This window comes from Hypanus sabinus, unplaced genomic scaffold (genome assembly GCF_030144855.1).
Source record: "Hypanus sabinus isolate sHypSab1 unplaced genomic scaffold, sHypSab1.hap1 scaffold_338, whole genome shotgun sequence".
In the NCBI taxonomy this organism is placed as follows: domain Eukaryota; kingdom Metazoa; phylum Chordata; class Chondrichthyes; order Myliobatiformes; family Dasyatidae; genus Hypanus; species Hypanus sabinus.
Genome location: NW_026781242.1, coordinates 418,856 through 435,886, shown reverse-complemented (window position 1 = coordinate 435,886; position 17,031 = coordinate 418,856).

Sequence of the window (17,031 nt, the reverse complement as noted above, 5' to 3'; positions counted from 1 at the left end):
TGCAGTATTTTTCTCCAAATCTATTTTATTAAGTAGTTCAAAATTATTTTCTTTTTGTAATAGTGGACATGTGTTTTCAGCCGATGAATCTTTAACACTGAGTTTGTGGAAAAAGCTCCTCACTGATTGCCGATGTCAGCAGAGCAGCTGTTTGCTCTGGAACTGGCCCTGTGCTCTTTGAGTCCAGCTGATGTGCAGTCAGCTGGCAAACCAGTGCAGAGGATAAATTGTCAAACTGATCTACTGTCACTAGTGCTTCCAGCTCCCCTGTAAGCTGACTCCGTTATCGAGTGTGACTTTATATATAGTAAGCAGCACTCAGCTTTCGGGCTTAATACTGAATTAACCCCATGGACTGGCGTTATGAAGTGTCTGTGGGCCAAGATGGAAACATACCCAGATGAATTGTCCTAGGCCATTCTGTGCAGGTTCTCCAGAGAACAATTGTAGTAAGAGGACAGCTTGCATAATGTAGATTTTGAGAGAATGATGAGTGATAATCTCAAACACTTTAGAATCTCAGTGTTTCCTGTGGGACTACTAAACCTGTTCCACTGTCCAGCAGAGATCAGAGGCTGGTCACTGTCTGAACTTGATAGATTCATGGTGTTCTTTGCCTTACATCCACATCAGGTTTAAAAATGTTACTGGTGTTTATCTGCTGCACCTATATTTCCAGTACGCTCATCGCTACCCTTTCAGTGACAGATCTGAATGCCACTCGTATTGACCCAGACATTTACATTCGGACCTAAAATATCCTCTTCTACACCTCACCAATTGTTCACTTACATCGAAACAGTGCATCGTATTCCAATATATTTTCTGTGCAGTCATAAAAAGTACAAATTGATCAATGTATATTTCACCCTTTGTGTGTTCTACTGGTGCCTGTCGACCATGTGGCCTTGCTTATCTTGTTGCTGCTCAGTTCTGTTATTCAGCTGATGGAAGACTGACGTATCATAGAGGGAGAAAGATGAACTTAGAGAAATGGAGACTGCAAGAACTGCTTCTGTTCCCAGCCATTCTCCATGACAACAAGAATTCTGGACTGGCTGGTTGACAGGACACGCTCAAGGAACAAAGACAGAATGAATGTTAACAACGTTTGAGGGCAGCATTCGTGAAATAACGAAGTTGAATTTGTTCAGGTCTCGTACCACACATCCGCCAATCTCTTTGACACCCACAATCTTTAGGAATTAAATGCTGGAGCATCAGATCTACGACTGCCAGACTGGGTAACAGCTTCTTCCCTCAGGCTGAGAACCTAATAAATATACTCGCACCACCAAGGTCTCATCACGAGCAATGTGAGCTGTTTATTGTTTACTGTTTACTCTTTACAATTCACCCGTGCTGCCCACTGCATGTATTTGAATTTTATTTTAGCCATTTATTTGTGACAATGGTGTGTTTTATGTGCTGTGCTTTGTGGGTATATGTTTTCTGAGTGCACCATGGTTTGGAGGAACATTTCTTTATTTGGTTGTCTGTACAGAGGAACAGAGGGTCCAAGTCCATAAGACACTCAAAGCTGCTGTTCAGTTTGACTGTGGTTGATGAGACATACGGTGCATTGGCCTTCACCAACTGTGGGATTGAGATCAAGAGCCGAGAGGTTAATATTGCAGCTATATAGTACGCCTGTCAGACCCCACTTGGAATACTGTGTCCAGTTCTGGTCGCTGCACAAAAGGAAGAATGTGGAGACTACAGAGAGAGTGCAGAGGAGATTTACGAGGATGGTCCCGGTAGTGAGGAGCATGCCCATTGAGAATAGATTGAATGATCTTGTCCTTTTCTTCTCAGAGCAACGAAGGATGAGTGGTGACATAATAGAGGTGTATAAGATGATCAGGGGCTTTGTTTGTGCAGATAGTCAGAGGTCTTATCCCAGGGCTGAAAAGGCTAATGAGTGAGGGCACATTTTGAAGGTGTTTGGAAGTAGATACAGAGGAGATGTCAGGGGTAAGTATTTTAAGCAGTGAGTGATGAGTTTGTGGAATGGTGCAGGAGGATACAATAGGGTATTTGAAGAGACTCCTGGGATGGAACATGGAGTTTAGAAAAAAATAGAGGGCTATGTGTAATCCGGGGTAAATTCGAAATTCAAAAAAATGTTCGGTAAACCATTGTGGGCCAAAGGACCTGCATTGTGCTGGAAGTTTTCCATGTTCTATGTTCTAAATGCTCTTCATATTACAAGACATTCAATCCTCGGTTTTATATTCTGATTCTCTTGAAATAAAATTTTACACGGCATTTACCTTCCTGACCACAGAATCAACCAACAAATTAAGTTTTCAAATGCTGCACAGGAATCCCAAATGCTTTTGCACTTCAGATTTTTATGTTTTATTTCCATTTAGAAAGCAGTAAAACTTTCATTTCTTCTAACAAAGTTTACAACCATAAACCTCTCAACATTGGATTCATCTGCCACTTATTTGACCATTCCCTTAATGTGTCGAATTCTTCTGTATCTTCCCTATTCTTTCAAATCTACCTGCCGATTCACTTCTCTTTGTATCGTCTGCAAACTTTGCAACAAGGCCATCAATTCCATCAGGTCCATCAATCCCATCATTCAAATCATTCTCATATAATAAAAAAAAATTGGTCACAACACAAAGCCATGAGGAACACCAATAGTCAGGGTAATGAATCAGAAAAGGATCCCATTCTCCCCGCTCTTTTCCTCCTGCTAAGCAGCACTTCTTGAATCCGTGCTGGTATCTTTTCAATAATACCATGGGTTTATAGTTTGTTAAACAGCCTTATGTGTGGCAGCTTGTGAAAAGCCTTCTGAAAATCTATGTCCACAACATCAACGTATCTACATCGACACAACATCAACATATTTGTCTATCTTATTTTTTTCTTTCTTCAAAGAATTCCAACAGATTAGTCAGGCATGGTTTTCTCAAGGAAACCATGCCTCCGACAAGCTATTCGTGCCTCCCAGAATCCCTAAACCACATCCTTTACAATCAACTCCAACATCGTCCCTACCACTAAAGTCTGATTATCTGGTCCCTTGTTTCCTATCTTCTGCCTTTCACATTTCTCAAAGAGTGGGGCGACTGGGACGTTCCGGAGTTTGGAGAACAATTCCAGTCCCATCATGCTCGGAGTCTCTTTACATCCACTGAGTGGAAAGCTTGGGATATTCCCGACTGATCGAGTTTCTTTTCACGGTTCAAAGACCGATAGGCTTGGGAATTGATCATTACAAATTGTCCTGTGATTACACAGCTTGTACCTTGGTTTACTAGGTGGCGCAGCTTGAGGGGATGGAAGTCCTTGTTCCATCTTGCATCTCAATAAATAAGTAAATAATAGATTTGGGGCATCACATCTGAACTGCGGAGGAATTTGGGGTGGGAGAAAAAAAATGATCAGTGGTCCTGGTCCAGGTGAGTCCAGCAAATAGGATAACCACTGAAAAGTGACTGCTAAGCAGCTAAGAAATAAATATAGGAATCAGAATCAAAAGGTTAATATACTCTGCATTGTTATGTAAAGTGCGTGCGCTTGTTACAGGATCAATTAGATTAGGGAGTTAAAAGTGTGCCTCAAAGACTGGAGGAAGATTGCTGATATTCATGATACTTTGGTCCCACTTTTGGGGAGGAATGGAGATGTATCTTGTTTCTCACTTCTTCTGGCAGCAATAGTGTTAACTTTGATGTCTAAATATGTGGATTTGATCCCAGGGACAGTGCGGACATACGACCCCCAACTGACGACACTGAGTCAGGACCTGTTTGTTCATGGTCACCTTCAATTGATTATTCTTGGCAAACTTGTTTATCCAAATAGAAGCTATTTACATAGAGCTTGATAAGGGTAGGCAGTGCGTGTATCTACATTGATTTTACTCAGGCGCTGGGCAAAGTCTTTTTGGATGGTAATCCGGAAAATTCAGATGCATGTGGTTGGCAAGGAATTGGCTGTTTGGAGTCAGTACTGGCTTTCGCATAAGAGATGTCCTGGATGAAAATGTAGATGGATTCGTTAGTAAATTAGCAGATGATACCAGGATTGACGGAGCTGTGGATAGTACAAGGGAGTGGCAATAAATACAACAAAATATAGATCAGTTGCAGATATAGGCTGAGAAATGGCAGATGGAATTTGACCCAGAGAAATGTGAGGAACTGCAACTCTGCAGGGCAAATGCAAAGAGACAGAACTCTGTTATGGACAAGGTCTTTTAGAGTGTTGCTGAGCAGAGATCATGGCATCCCCATTCATTGCTAGTTGAATGTAGCTACACAGGTTGATATGTTGCTTCAGAGAAGCTTACAGAATGCTTTCATTTATTTGTCCAGGTACTGAGTTCAAAATTCATGTTCCAACTTGGTAAAACTCTCGTTGGGCCACGTCAGGATCACTGCATAAAGTTCTGGTGGCCCCACACTTGGAAGGATGTGGAGGCTCAGTAGAGGGTGCAGAGTATGTTTACCAGGATGCTGCCTCAGTTAAAGGGTGTGTACTAGCACAAGAGGGGTAATAAAATAGTTGTTTTCACTGCAACTCCAGAGACTGAGAGGTGATCTGATGCAGGAAGATGGAGGGATTTGGACATGGTGTAGGTAGGAGGGATTAGTGGGTTTGGTTTACCAATGACGGACTGGGCCATATTTACTACTACTGACAGGCTTTTCCGTACAATGGCATTGATGCTTCCATATCAGGCCACGAGAAAACCAGTCAATATACTCTCTAACAAACAACTGTGGAAATTTGTAAATGTTTCAGCTAACATGTCAAATTTTGTCAAGCTTCCAAGAAAGTATAGCGTTTTTGGTGACATTCAAAATCTACTCAAATTTCTATTGAAATATAGCCGCCGAAATACCTTCTTTACCACAGCATAAATATGTTGGGTCCAGGTTAGGTCCTCGGATATTTTCACACCCAGGAACTTAGCTCCCTCATTTAATTTCTGATCCCTCCATGAGGATTGGCGTGTGTTATTCTCTCAACTATTTTCTGTCACCTGTCCTCATACCTGAACCCTTTTCAGTGCAACAGCACTCCAGAAAGCATGCTGTGGAATTCTTCCATGGGCAACAAAGCCAATAGTCTGAGATAACGGAGCTGCAAGCTGAATTCACTGTTCTTTGTTTCTTGTCAATTCACAGGAAAATATGTGCTAAAGTCTGAGATGCATATTCCCACATAGCTGTCCAGAACACAGCAGGTAACCGTTTGGTAAGTAAAGATCTGTTAAGAGCTCGTAAGAACAATGCATTCCAGTCATCCACAACTCTCTGAGTCAAATCCTACCTCTCATGTGCCCCTTGAACCCATGCCTTCTCACTCTAGATGCCTGCCCTTTGGTATTTGACATTTCAACCACGGGAAACAGATACTCCCTGTCTAATCTATCTGTGCCTCTTTTAATCTTATAAGCTTTTATCTGATCCCGCCTCAGTCTCTGGTGTTCCAGAGAAAACATTTCAGCTTCCTTTCCAATTGTATCCAGTCTCAATTGTAAGCCAAGCTGATGCTAAGGAAATACACCTCCAGAAATATGATTTTGATTTCTGCAATGAGTATGTGTGCGTATGGCAAATATCCATCAGCATTTCCTGGTGAATGATTCAGAGCACACGACTAATGATAAGAGGATGTTCATCATGGCATTGGAGTTGTTTCCTTCTGTGTAATAAAGTACTTCAATTTGCTGCATCCGACTACCACTTCTGAGCTGTTATAATTTGAGAATGAAAAATGCTAAAAGTCCAAGTGCAACTATTTTATTTATATTTTCTGCCAATTACACTACTGACAGTTAGGGCAGAAATAAATGTCTTCCTTCTCTGGCCGTGGTCAGGGCTTTCTTCACCATGTCAGTAGCTTCCTCTTGGGTTTCAGTGCAGTCCAGTACACATCCCACGTGGAGACTGAGGAGAAGTCTTACACTCAGATCTAGAATAATTCTTCATTGCTGTTTCTGGAGCAGTTTGGTCTTACCAGTCAGAGTTGTTATTCCTTGGCTGAACGCCCAGACCCGTGGACCTCTCTTAGCCTGGCCTCTACTTATTGACCTATTTGGTACAGCTGATACTGCCGAGAGCCAAAGCGGAAGCCCCTGTCTCCAGACAACATAGAACTCGGGGTTATTGAGGCACAATGGCCTCCAAACCTAAAGCTTGTGGTCCTCTTTCAGGCCTTTATTTTTTGCTATCCCTTATTTTAAGCATTGACACAATTTAACATTCATCATAAACCACTTCCTCCTGTATCCAAACCTTTATGAATCAGGTTTTCTATCCGATTCAATGTTAAATGTTTATTTTATAACATTTTTATGGCTCCAAGCTTTCAGTAACAAATGAATATTGCTGACCTTGTATTGTAGATTGGGAATTGCACAGAGGGTTAGGATCACCTAAAGTCTGGATGGTGACAATCTTCAAACTTCCACGACTCTTCAGTCAGTGATAAATGGATGCTTTAGTTGTGTCAAAATAATTCGTCATCGGCTAAGCACTATCTCTGGGAGTCTATTTATTTACTCGTTGAATAATTCACGTCTTCCTGTTGGAATTCTTTGAGGAGAATACAAGTAGGATAGATAAATGGGATGCAGCGGATTTTGTTTATCTGGACGTTAGGAAGGCCTTTGACAAGTTACCACACAGATGGCTGATTACCAAAGTAAGAGCCCACGATATTACTAGAATGTGATTAACATTGTTAGGTCATTGGCTGATTGGTAAGAGGCAGCAATTGGGAATAAAATGCTCCTTTTCCGGTTACCTGCCAGTGGCCAGTGGTGTTCCACAGTGGTCGGTGTTGGGATCACTTCTTTTTTTTGCTGTATATAATGACTTATATGATAGAATAGATGGTTGTGTTGCCAAGTTTCAGATGTTAGAAAGATTCGTGGAAGGGCATGTAGTGTTGAGGAAACAAGTAGAATAGGAACATACAGAACATAGAATTGCAACAGCACAATACAGGCTCCTTGGTCCACAAAGCTGTGTCAAATATGCCCTTTCTTTAGAACTTTTGCATTATGCCGATGACCTTTTGCTTTATATTTTTAATGTTAAGACCTCATTATCTTTCGTATTTCCTTCATTCTCCTGTTTTTGCCAGTTTTCAGGACATAAAATAAATTTTCATAAGAATGAACATTTTCCTTTGAATAATTTGGTATCAATTAATAGCAACCTTACTTTTAAAATTGTAAGAAATCAATGTAAACACAAGGAAATCTGCAGATGCTGCTAATTCGAGAAACACACACAAGATGAAGGTGGAACGCAGCAGGCCAGGCAGCATGTATAGAAAGAAGCATTGTCGATGTTTCGGGCCGAGACCATTCGTCAGGACTAACTGAAAGAAAAGATAGAGATTTGAAAATAGGAGGTGGAGGGGGAAATGCAAAAATATAAGAAAAGACCTGAGCGCGTGGGTTGAAGCAAAAAGCTAGAGAGTTGATTGGCAAAAGGGATACAGGGCTGGAGAAGGGAAAGGAACATGGGACGGGAGGCCTAGGGAGAAAGAAAGGTGGAGAGGAACACCAGAGTGAGATGGAGAACAGGCAGCATGATGGACAGAGAGAGAACAGAAAGTGGCGGGGGGGGGAAATAACTAAATCAGGGCTAGGGTAAGAAGGCGAGGGGCATTAACGAAAGTTAGAGAAGTCAATGTTCATGCCATCAAGTTGGATGCTGCCCAGACGGAATATAGAAAAAGGAAGACATCTCCTTCGTCCTGGAATGAAAATCCTCATCCCAAGAGCAGATGCGGCGGAGACGCAGGAATTGCGAAGAGGGGATGACATTTTTGCAAGAGACATGGTGGGAATACAAATAGTCCAGGTAGTTGTGAGATTCAGTCGGCTTATAGAAGATATGTGTAGATAAGCCGTCTCCAGAGATGGAGACAGGAAGATCAAGAAAGGGGAGGGAGGTGTCGGAAATGGACCAGGTAAATTTGAGAACAGGATGGAAGTTGGAGGGAAAGTTAATGAAATCAACGTGTTCAGCATGCGTGCAGAAAACAGCACCAATGCAGTCGTCGATGTAGCGAAGGAAAAGAGGGGGGCAGATACTCGTATAGGCTTGGAACATGGACTGCTCCACAAAGCCAACAGAAAGGCTGACGTAGATGGGACCCATGCGGGTGCCCCTGCCTGCACCTTTGGTATGGAGGAAGTGGGAGGAGCCAAAGGACAAATTATTGAGAGTGAGAACGAATTCCTCTAGACGGAGGTGAGTGGTGATAGACGGGAATTGGTTTGGTCTGGAATCCAAAAATAATTGGAGAGCTTTAAGACCTTCTTGGTGGGGGATGGAGGTATATAGGGACTGCACGTCTATGGCGAAAATAATGCAGTGGGGGGCAATAGAACTAAAAATCACTGAAAAAATTCAGAACATGAGAAGTGTCACGAACATAGGTGGGAAGGGATTGAACAAGGTTGGTAAAACAGTGTCAGGATACACAGAAATGAGTCCGGTCGGGCAGAAGCAAGCTGAGACAATAGGTCTACCTGGACAGGCAGGTTTGTGGATCTTGTGCAGGAGGCTGAGACGGGAAGTACGGGGTGTGGGAACTATGAGATTGGTGGCAGGGGATGGGAGCTCCCCTGAGCTGACAAGGTTGGTGATGGTGTGGGAGACAGTGGCCTGGTGCTCCTTAGTAGGGTCATGATCGAGGTGTAAGTAAGAGGAGGTATCAGTGAGTTGTCGCTGTGCCTCGGCCATGTAGAGGTCAGTACACTAGGCCACAACAGCGCCCCCTTATCAGCGGGTTTGATACTGAGTTTGGGGTTGGTGCGGAGGGAGTGGAGAGCAGAGCGTTCGGAAGAAGTGAGGTTGGAAGTGGAACAAGGTGCGGTGAAGTCCAGATGGTTGATGTTCCGTCAGCAGCTAGCAATAAAGAGATCCAGAGCAGGCAGAAGACCAGAGCGGGGTGTCCATGAAGAGGAGTTTGGTTGAAGACGGGTCATGGGTGGGGGTGGGAGTCCTTGCCGAAGAATTAGGCTCGTAGACGGAGCCGGCGGAAGAGAAGTTCAGCATCATGGCGTACGTCGAACGCGCTGAGGTGTGGGCGAAGGAGCACAAAGATGAGGTCTTTACTGAGGACAGAGCGCTCTGCCTCGGAGAGTTGAATGTCGGAGGGGATGGTAAATACCCGGCACGGGTGAGAGATGGGATCACGGGGAGAGGCTGGTGAAGTCGGTGGAGAGGGGAGGATTAGGGTGAGAGGAAGGTGGAGCCAGGAGCTGACGATTGGATTGAGGGAGAGGAGATTGCAGAGTGGTGCTTGGGGAAGGTCAGACAGGAGTCACAACCGCTGCACGTGAAGACCCAGCCTGGTGTTCAAGGCTGGAGTCGCAGTTGGGGTCTGCGCAATCGCGTTGAAGGTGTCCATGGTCGTTGGAACTGGCATTGATGATGCTGGAGTCCGGATTTTGAATATGCCCCGGGTTGCTGTGGCAGCCGAGATCGACGGCGGGGCCATTCCATGGTCTTTGGAACCAGTATTGATGGTGCTGGAGTCCGGGTATGAGAGAGTGTGAGATGTTTGAGAGAGCCATGGTTTTCAAGGGACATTGGAAGATTATTTTGAAAAAGAGAATGCTCTATAATAAATATAGGCAGCATGGTGTAAATGACGTGTTTGAGGAATATAAAGAATATAAATAAATCTTAAGGACGAAAATAGAAATGCTAAAAGAAGATACGAGGTTGCTTTGGCAAGTATGGTGAAAATAAATCCTAAAGGTTTCTACAGTTATATCAATAGCAAAAGGATAGTAAGGGAGAAAATTGGTCCCTTAGAGAATCAGAATGGACAGCTATATGTGGAGCCAAAAGAGATGGGGTCGATTTTGAACAATTTATTTTCTTCGGAATTCAATAAGGAGAAGGATATTGTATCGTGTAAGTTAAGGGAAACAAGTATAGTAGTTGTGGAAACTATGCTGACTAAAAAAGAGGAAGTACTGGCGCTTTTAACGAATATAAAATGGCAAAAGCCTTCGGGTCCTGACAGGATTTCCCCTAGGACCTTGAGGGAAGTTAGTGTAGATTCAGCTAGGGCTGTGACAGAAATATTTCAAATGTCATTAGAGACGGTCATCCCTACTTCGATGCACACCCCTAATTCTGCGACACCTCTGGTGCCTGACTGCATCGGTCTTGACCATTGGTCTGGATTCATCAGCTGCGTGGAGAGCATTCACCCCTGCATGGGCAACAGCTTGCTTTATGTATCGTACTACCCTGACTTGCATACTGACTTTCATCCGCGAAGGTACAATATCCATGGTCGAACCTGACCCGCGGAGGGCCATCAACAGCATGTCTGACTATGGCCTCCTCTCCTGCTGCGATGAGGCCAAGTGTAGGTTGAATGAGGAACGACTCATATTCCGATTGTGTAGCCTCCAATCTCGACGGCATGAACATTGATTTCTTCAAATTCAAGAAATGAATATCCTGTGCTTCTTCCCCCCACTCTACCTCAACGTTCCTTCGGATCCCCCCGCCCCATTCTGGTGGCTTTTTACTCCTTCACTTCCCCTCACGCACCGCCATGACCTTCTCATCAATTCTGTCTGGCTCTCCCTCTCTTTTGTGTAATCCCGTGGTCCTGCGTCTCTCCTGTTAGATTCCTTTCTCTTCATCTCTTTGCCTTTTCTGCCTGTCACTCAGCTCTTCACATAATCGTTCCTCCAGAAACCAGACCCCTCCCGCACTCACTTGTCCTTCTACTCCTCCCCCATCACCTAATTCTGGCTTTTGTCTCTTTCTCTTTAATCAGAATGAAGGTTCCCAGCCCGAGCTGTCGACTGGTTGCTGAGTTCCTCCAACATTCTCTGTGTGTTTGCTTCAGTTTGTTTATTGATTAAAATAATCAGACTGGTACAGTGGAAGAGGAATTTGTGGAATGGTCAGAGACAGTTTCATACAGTAGTTTATTTACCCAGGAACATGCCATTTCAGTTGTAATCTGTGTAAAGAGGTTGTATTACAGAGAGTTCTTGCGGTGAAGGATCCTGAATATGAGCAGTGGCAGATGTTTAAGGGGAAGGTTCGTTAAAGCCGAAATTTATCCCGATCAGACAGAGGAATCACAGAGAGCAAACAACAGTCTGTGGTTAAAAGAGTTCAAGGTAAATATTAACTCAGAGAACAAACAAAGAGGCAACGACAGGGTGGACAAAACAGTCGGGATTTTTCCAGTAACTCATGATGCGACAAAAGATAAAAATATCAAGGAAAAACAGATTAGTTAACTCAATAATTTCCATTCGTGTTTTCAGTGGGGACACAGCAAACATCCTACAGACATCTAACGGTGACATTTCAATGCTGTGCCATAATGTGTAGCAATCACCATCAGGGGTGATAAACTAATGGGACTAAAAGCAAAAATATCCAGTTCCCAACGACCTGAACCAGACGGTTTCACAGGAAGTCTGGAGAGAAAGTAGAGACATTGGAATCTGTCAAAAATCACTGTTACAGAAAGGTCCTAGTGGAGCTGAAAACCATTGCTGAAGGGTGGAAGAGAAAGGAAAACAAAGTAGGTAACTGTACTGGAGTCTATAATCTGTGAAGAAATGACAAGTCATTTAGAAAAGTTTAATGTCATTGAACTAAACCAAGAGGGTTTACAGTCAGATTCAGACAGCACAGAAACAAGTCTTCAGCTCAAATGGTCCACACTGACCAAAATTCCCATCTGAGCTTCTGGTCTGTAACCGCTTCACAACGATATTATGAACAATGTTATCCTCCGTCCATTTCCCATTTACCACCTTTTGACCCATATCCTTCAAAACCTTTCCTTCCCATTAGCCTGTCCGAGTACTGCTTCAATGTACCTGATTCAACCACTCCCCCAGTAGCTCATTCCATTTGCTGACCAGCCTGTGCTTGGAAATGTTGCCCTTCAGGTTCCTATTAGATCTCCTCTTACACCAATGCCTTCCGGTTCCTGATTCCCCAACACTGGCAGAAAGACTGTTTTATTCGACCCACACTGCAATACACCTCTGCAATACCAGCACTCATTCTCTGACATTCCAGGGAAAATTGTCCAAAACACCTTTCACAATTCAGTCCTTTGAGATCCAGTCACATCCCAGTAAATCTCCTCTGCACTCTTTCCAGCTGATTGGTGTCTGTCATACAGCAGGGCGACCTGAACTAAACACTATTTGCAAAATGCGGCGAAACCAACGTGGTGTACATCTGCACCATTTCTTCCCAGCTTCTATATTCGGTGCCCTGACTGAAGGACAGTGTTCCAAACCCCTCTTCACCACCCTGTCCATCTGGAACCTGGTCTTGGACCCTGTAACCTGGGTTACTGAATATTAAAACAACACACAGAAAATGCTGGTGGAACACAGCAGGCCAGGCAGCATCTATTAGGAGAAGCACTGTCGACGTTTCGGGCCGAGACCCTTCATCCCACACTCAGGTTGGAGGAATAACACCTTCTATACCAGCTGGTTAGCCTCCAACCTGATGGCATGAACATTGACTTCTCTAACTTCCGTTAATGCACCTTCTTACCCCATCCCTGACATATTTAGTTTTTTTCCCCTTTCTCCCTTTATTTTTTCTTTCTCTCTCTGCGCATCACTCTGCCTGTTCTCCATCTCCCTCTGGTGCTCCCCTCACCTTTTCTTTCTCACTCGGCATCCCGTCCCATGATCCTTTCCCTTCTCGAGCTCTGTAACCCTTTTACCAATCACCTCTCTGGCTCTCAGCTTCACCCCACCCCCTCCGGTCTTCTCCTGACATTTTGCATTCCCCCCCCCCCACTTTCAAATCTCTTACTATCTTTCCGTTCAGTTAGTCCTGACGAAGGGTCTCGGCCCGAAACTTCGACAGCCCTTCTCCCGATAGATGCTGCCTCGCCTGTTGCGTTCCACCAGCATTCTGTGTGATACCAGAGTTTTGAGACTTTATAGGGGAAGTTGGAGAAGTATGTCTTTGTACTTTCAGGGGCAATTACCACATGTAAGGCAAGTGCACAAGACAAGAGCTCTGTGCTGGGAAGGAAGTGTGTTAATATTGATTGAAGTCAGGTTATCATACTGAGACAGAATAACGTGTAAGGAGGATATAATTGGTGGAGTTTTCCAGGGACCAGTTCTGGATCATCAATGACTTATTGATATTAATGACCCGATGGAAGGGCAGAATGTGCGGAATCCACGGTGTCAATGATGGGGAACGTGATGAGGGGACGTGTTGTGATTGAACATTTGGTCTCTCCAACAAGACATGGGGAAGCTGGTGAGAAGAATACTTGGTAAATGAAGCTTAATGTGGTAAAGTGTGATGGCATGCAGAGAAGCAGGAGGAAACAAAAGTCAGACAATTATTTATGTAGAGATAAATTGTCAATGAGAGAAATAGAGAGGCGGCAATGTCTTCTCCTGCACAACAAAGTAGAGATGGGTGTAGTGAGTGGTTCATAAAAACATATATGACCAAGGTTCAGAGGTGAATGGTTCATTGATATTTATTGCAGTAGAGAAATAGAGAGGTTTTGTTACAGTGTCAGACAAATGCACAATGATGGATTTTGGAAAGTTAAAGCAGGTTATGAAACAGACAGAGAACAATAGGTTCCTGAGGATTGTTGACGAAAAGAAAGACTTGGGGTACAGGTACATAATTTCATGAAGGTGCCAACACAGGTAGACAAGGTTGTGAAGAAGGTGCACGTCATGCTTGCCTTCATCGGCAAAAGACTTTGAGAGGAGCTGGAACATCATATTACAGTTGCACAAATCAATAATGAAACCACATCAGGAGTACCCTGTGCAGTTCTGGTCACCACGAGAGGAAGGATGTGGTTAAGCTGAAACGATGCAAAAATGATTCACAGGAATGTTACCTGGACCGCGGGATTCAGTTACAAGGAAAGATCATACTGACTTGGACTGTTTTCCACGAAGTGAAGGAGGCTGACAGGTGAAATGGTAGAAGTTTATAAAACTAAGAGAGGAGTAGACAAGCAAAATCACTTACCCAGGGTGCAAGTATCAAATATGACAAGGTGCAGCTTTAAAATGCCAAGGTGAGTAATTAAAGGTGGGCAATAGTGGAGGTAAGATTAGTGTCTCTGTAAAAAGGGAGGGTGGGGAATAAATCAATCAGGGATGGGCTAAGAAAGGGAGGAAGGTTATCAACGGGTTAGAAAAACCCGTCTGACCCCGGGAGTGTGAGATGGGGCGGTGTAGAGGGAGATTCACTCTGTGTCTGACCACGGGATTGTGCGATGGGACGGTGTGGAGTGAGATTCACTCTGTGTCTGACCCCGGGTGTGTGTGATGGGACGGTGTGGATGGAGATTCCCTCAGTGTCTGACCCCGAGAGAGAGTGATGGGACGGTGTGGAGGGAGATTCACTCTGTGTCTGACCCCGGGAGTGCGTGATGGGTCGGTGTGGAGTGAGATTCACTCTGTGTCTGACACCGGAGTGTGTGATGGGACGGTGTGGAGGGAGATTCACTGTGTGTCTGACCCCGGGAGTGTGTGATGGGACGGTATGGAGGGAGCTTCACTCTGTGTCTGACCCCGGGAGTGTGTCATGGGTCGGAGTGGTGGGAGATTCACATTGTATCTGACCCCGGGAGTGTGTGATGGGACGGTGTGGAGGGAGATTCACTCTGTGTCTGACCCCGGGTGTGAGTGATGAGACGGTGTGGAGGGAGTTTCACATGTGTCTGACCACTAGAGTGAGTGATGGGGCGGTGTGGTGGGCGATTCACTGTGTCTGACCCCGGGAGTGTGTGATGGGACGGTGTGGAGGGAGATTCACTCTGGGTCTGACCCCGGGAGTGTGCGATTGGACGGTGTGGAGTGAGATTCACTCTGTGTCTGACACCGGAGTGTGCGATGGGACGGTGTGGAGGGAGATTCACTCTGTGTCTGACCCCGGGAGTCTGTGATGGGACGGTGTGGAGGGCGATTCACTCTGTGTCAGACCCCGGGAGTGAGTGATGGGACGGTGTGGAAGGAGATTCACTCTGTGTCTGACCCCCGGATTGCGTGATGGGTCGGTGTGGAGTGAGATTCACTCTGTGTCTGACACCGGAGTGTGTGATGGGACGGTGTGGAGGGAGATTCACTCTGTGTCTGACCCCGGGAATGAGTGATGGGACGGTGTGGTGGGAGATTCACTCTGTGTCTGACCCCGGGAGTGTGTGATGGGACGGTGTAGAGGGAGATTCACTCTGTGTCTGACACCGGAGTGTGTGATGGGACTGTGTGGAGGGTGATTCACTCTGTGTCTGACCCCGGGAGTGAGTGATGGGACGGTGTGGAGGGAGCTTCACTCTGTGTCTGACCCCGGGAGTGTGCGATTGGACGGTGTGGAGTGAGATTCACTCTGTGTCTGACACCGGAGTGTGTGATGGGACGGTGTGGAGGGAGATTCACTCTGTGTCTGATCCCGGGAGTCTGTGATGGGACGGTGTGGAGGGCGATTCACTCTGTGTCAGACCCCGGGAGTGAGTGATGGGACGGTGTGGAAGGAGATTCACTCTGTTTCTGACCCCGGGATTGCGTGATGGGTCGGTGTGGAGTGAGATTCACTCTGGGTCTGACAACGGAGTGTGTGATGGGACGGTGTGGAGGGAGATTCCCTCAGTGTCTGACCCCGAGAGAGAGTGAGGGGACGGTGTGGAGGGAGATTCACTCTGTGTCTGACCCCGGGAGTGCGTGATGGGTCGGTGTGGAGTGAGATTCACTCTGTGTCTGACACCGGAGTGTGTGATGGGACGGTGTGGAGGGAGATTCACTGTGTGTCTGACCCCGGGAGTGTGTGATGGGACGGTATGGAGGGAGCTTCACTCTGTGTCTGACCCCGGGAGTGTGTGATGGGTCGGAGTGGTGGGAGATTCACATTGTATCTGACCCCGGGAGTGTGTGATGGGACGGTGTGGAGGGAGATTCACTCTGTGTCTGACCCCGGGTGTGAGTGATGAGACGGTGTGGAGGGAGTTTCACATGTGTCTGACCACTAGAGTGAGTGATGGGGCGGTGTGGTGGGCGATTCACTGTGTCTGACCCCGGGAGTGTGTGATGGGACGGTGTGGAGGGAGATTCACTCTGGGTCTGACCCCGGGAGTGTGCGATTGGACGGTGTGGAGTGAGATTCACTCTGTGTCTGACACCGGAGTGTGCGATGGGACGGTGTGGAGGGAGATTCCCTCTGTGTCTGACCCCGGGAGTCTGTGATGGGACGGTGTGTAGGGCGATTCACTCTGTGTCAGACCCCGGGAGTGAGTGATGGGACGGTGTGGAAGGAGATTCACTCTGTGTCTGACCCCCGGATTGCGTGATGGGTCGGTGTGGAGTGAGATTCACTCTGTGTCTGACACCGGAGTGTGTGATGGGACGGTGTGGAGGGAGATTCACTCTGTGTCTGACCCCGGGAATGAGTGATGGGACGGTGTGGTGGGAGATTCACTCTGTGTCTGACCCCGGGAGTGTGTGATGGGACGGTGTAGAGGGAGATTCACTCTGTGTCTGACACCGGAGTGTGTGATGGGACTGTGTGGAGGGTGATTCACTCTGTGTCTGACCCCGGGAGTGAGTGATGGGACGGTGTGGAGGGAGCTTCACTCTGTGTCTGACCCCGGGAGTGTGCGATTGGACGGTGTGGAGTGAGATTCACTCTGTGTCTGACACCGGAGTGTGTGATGGGACGGTGTGGAGGGAGATTCACTCTGTGTCTGATCCCGGGAGTCTGTGATGGGACGGTGTGGAGGGCGATTCACTCTGTGTCAGACCCCGGGAGTGAGTGATGGGACGGTGTGGAAGGAGATTCACTCTGTTTCTGACCCCGGGATTGCGTGATGGGTCGGTGTGGAGTGAGATTCACTCTGGGTCTGACACCGGAGTGTGTGATGGGACGGTGTGGAGGGAGATTCACTCTGTGTCTGACCCCGGGAATGAGTGATGGGACGGTGTGGTGGGAGATTCACTCTGTGTCTGACACCGGAGGTGTGATGGGACGG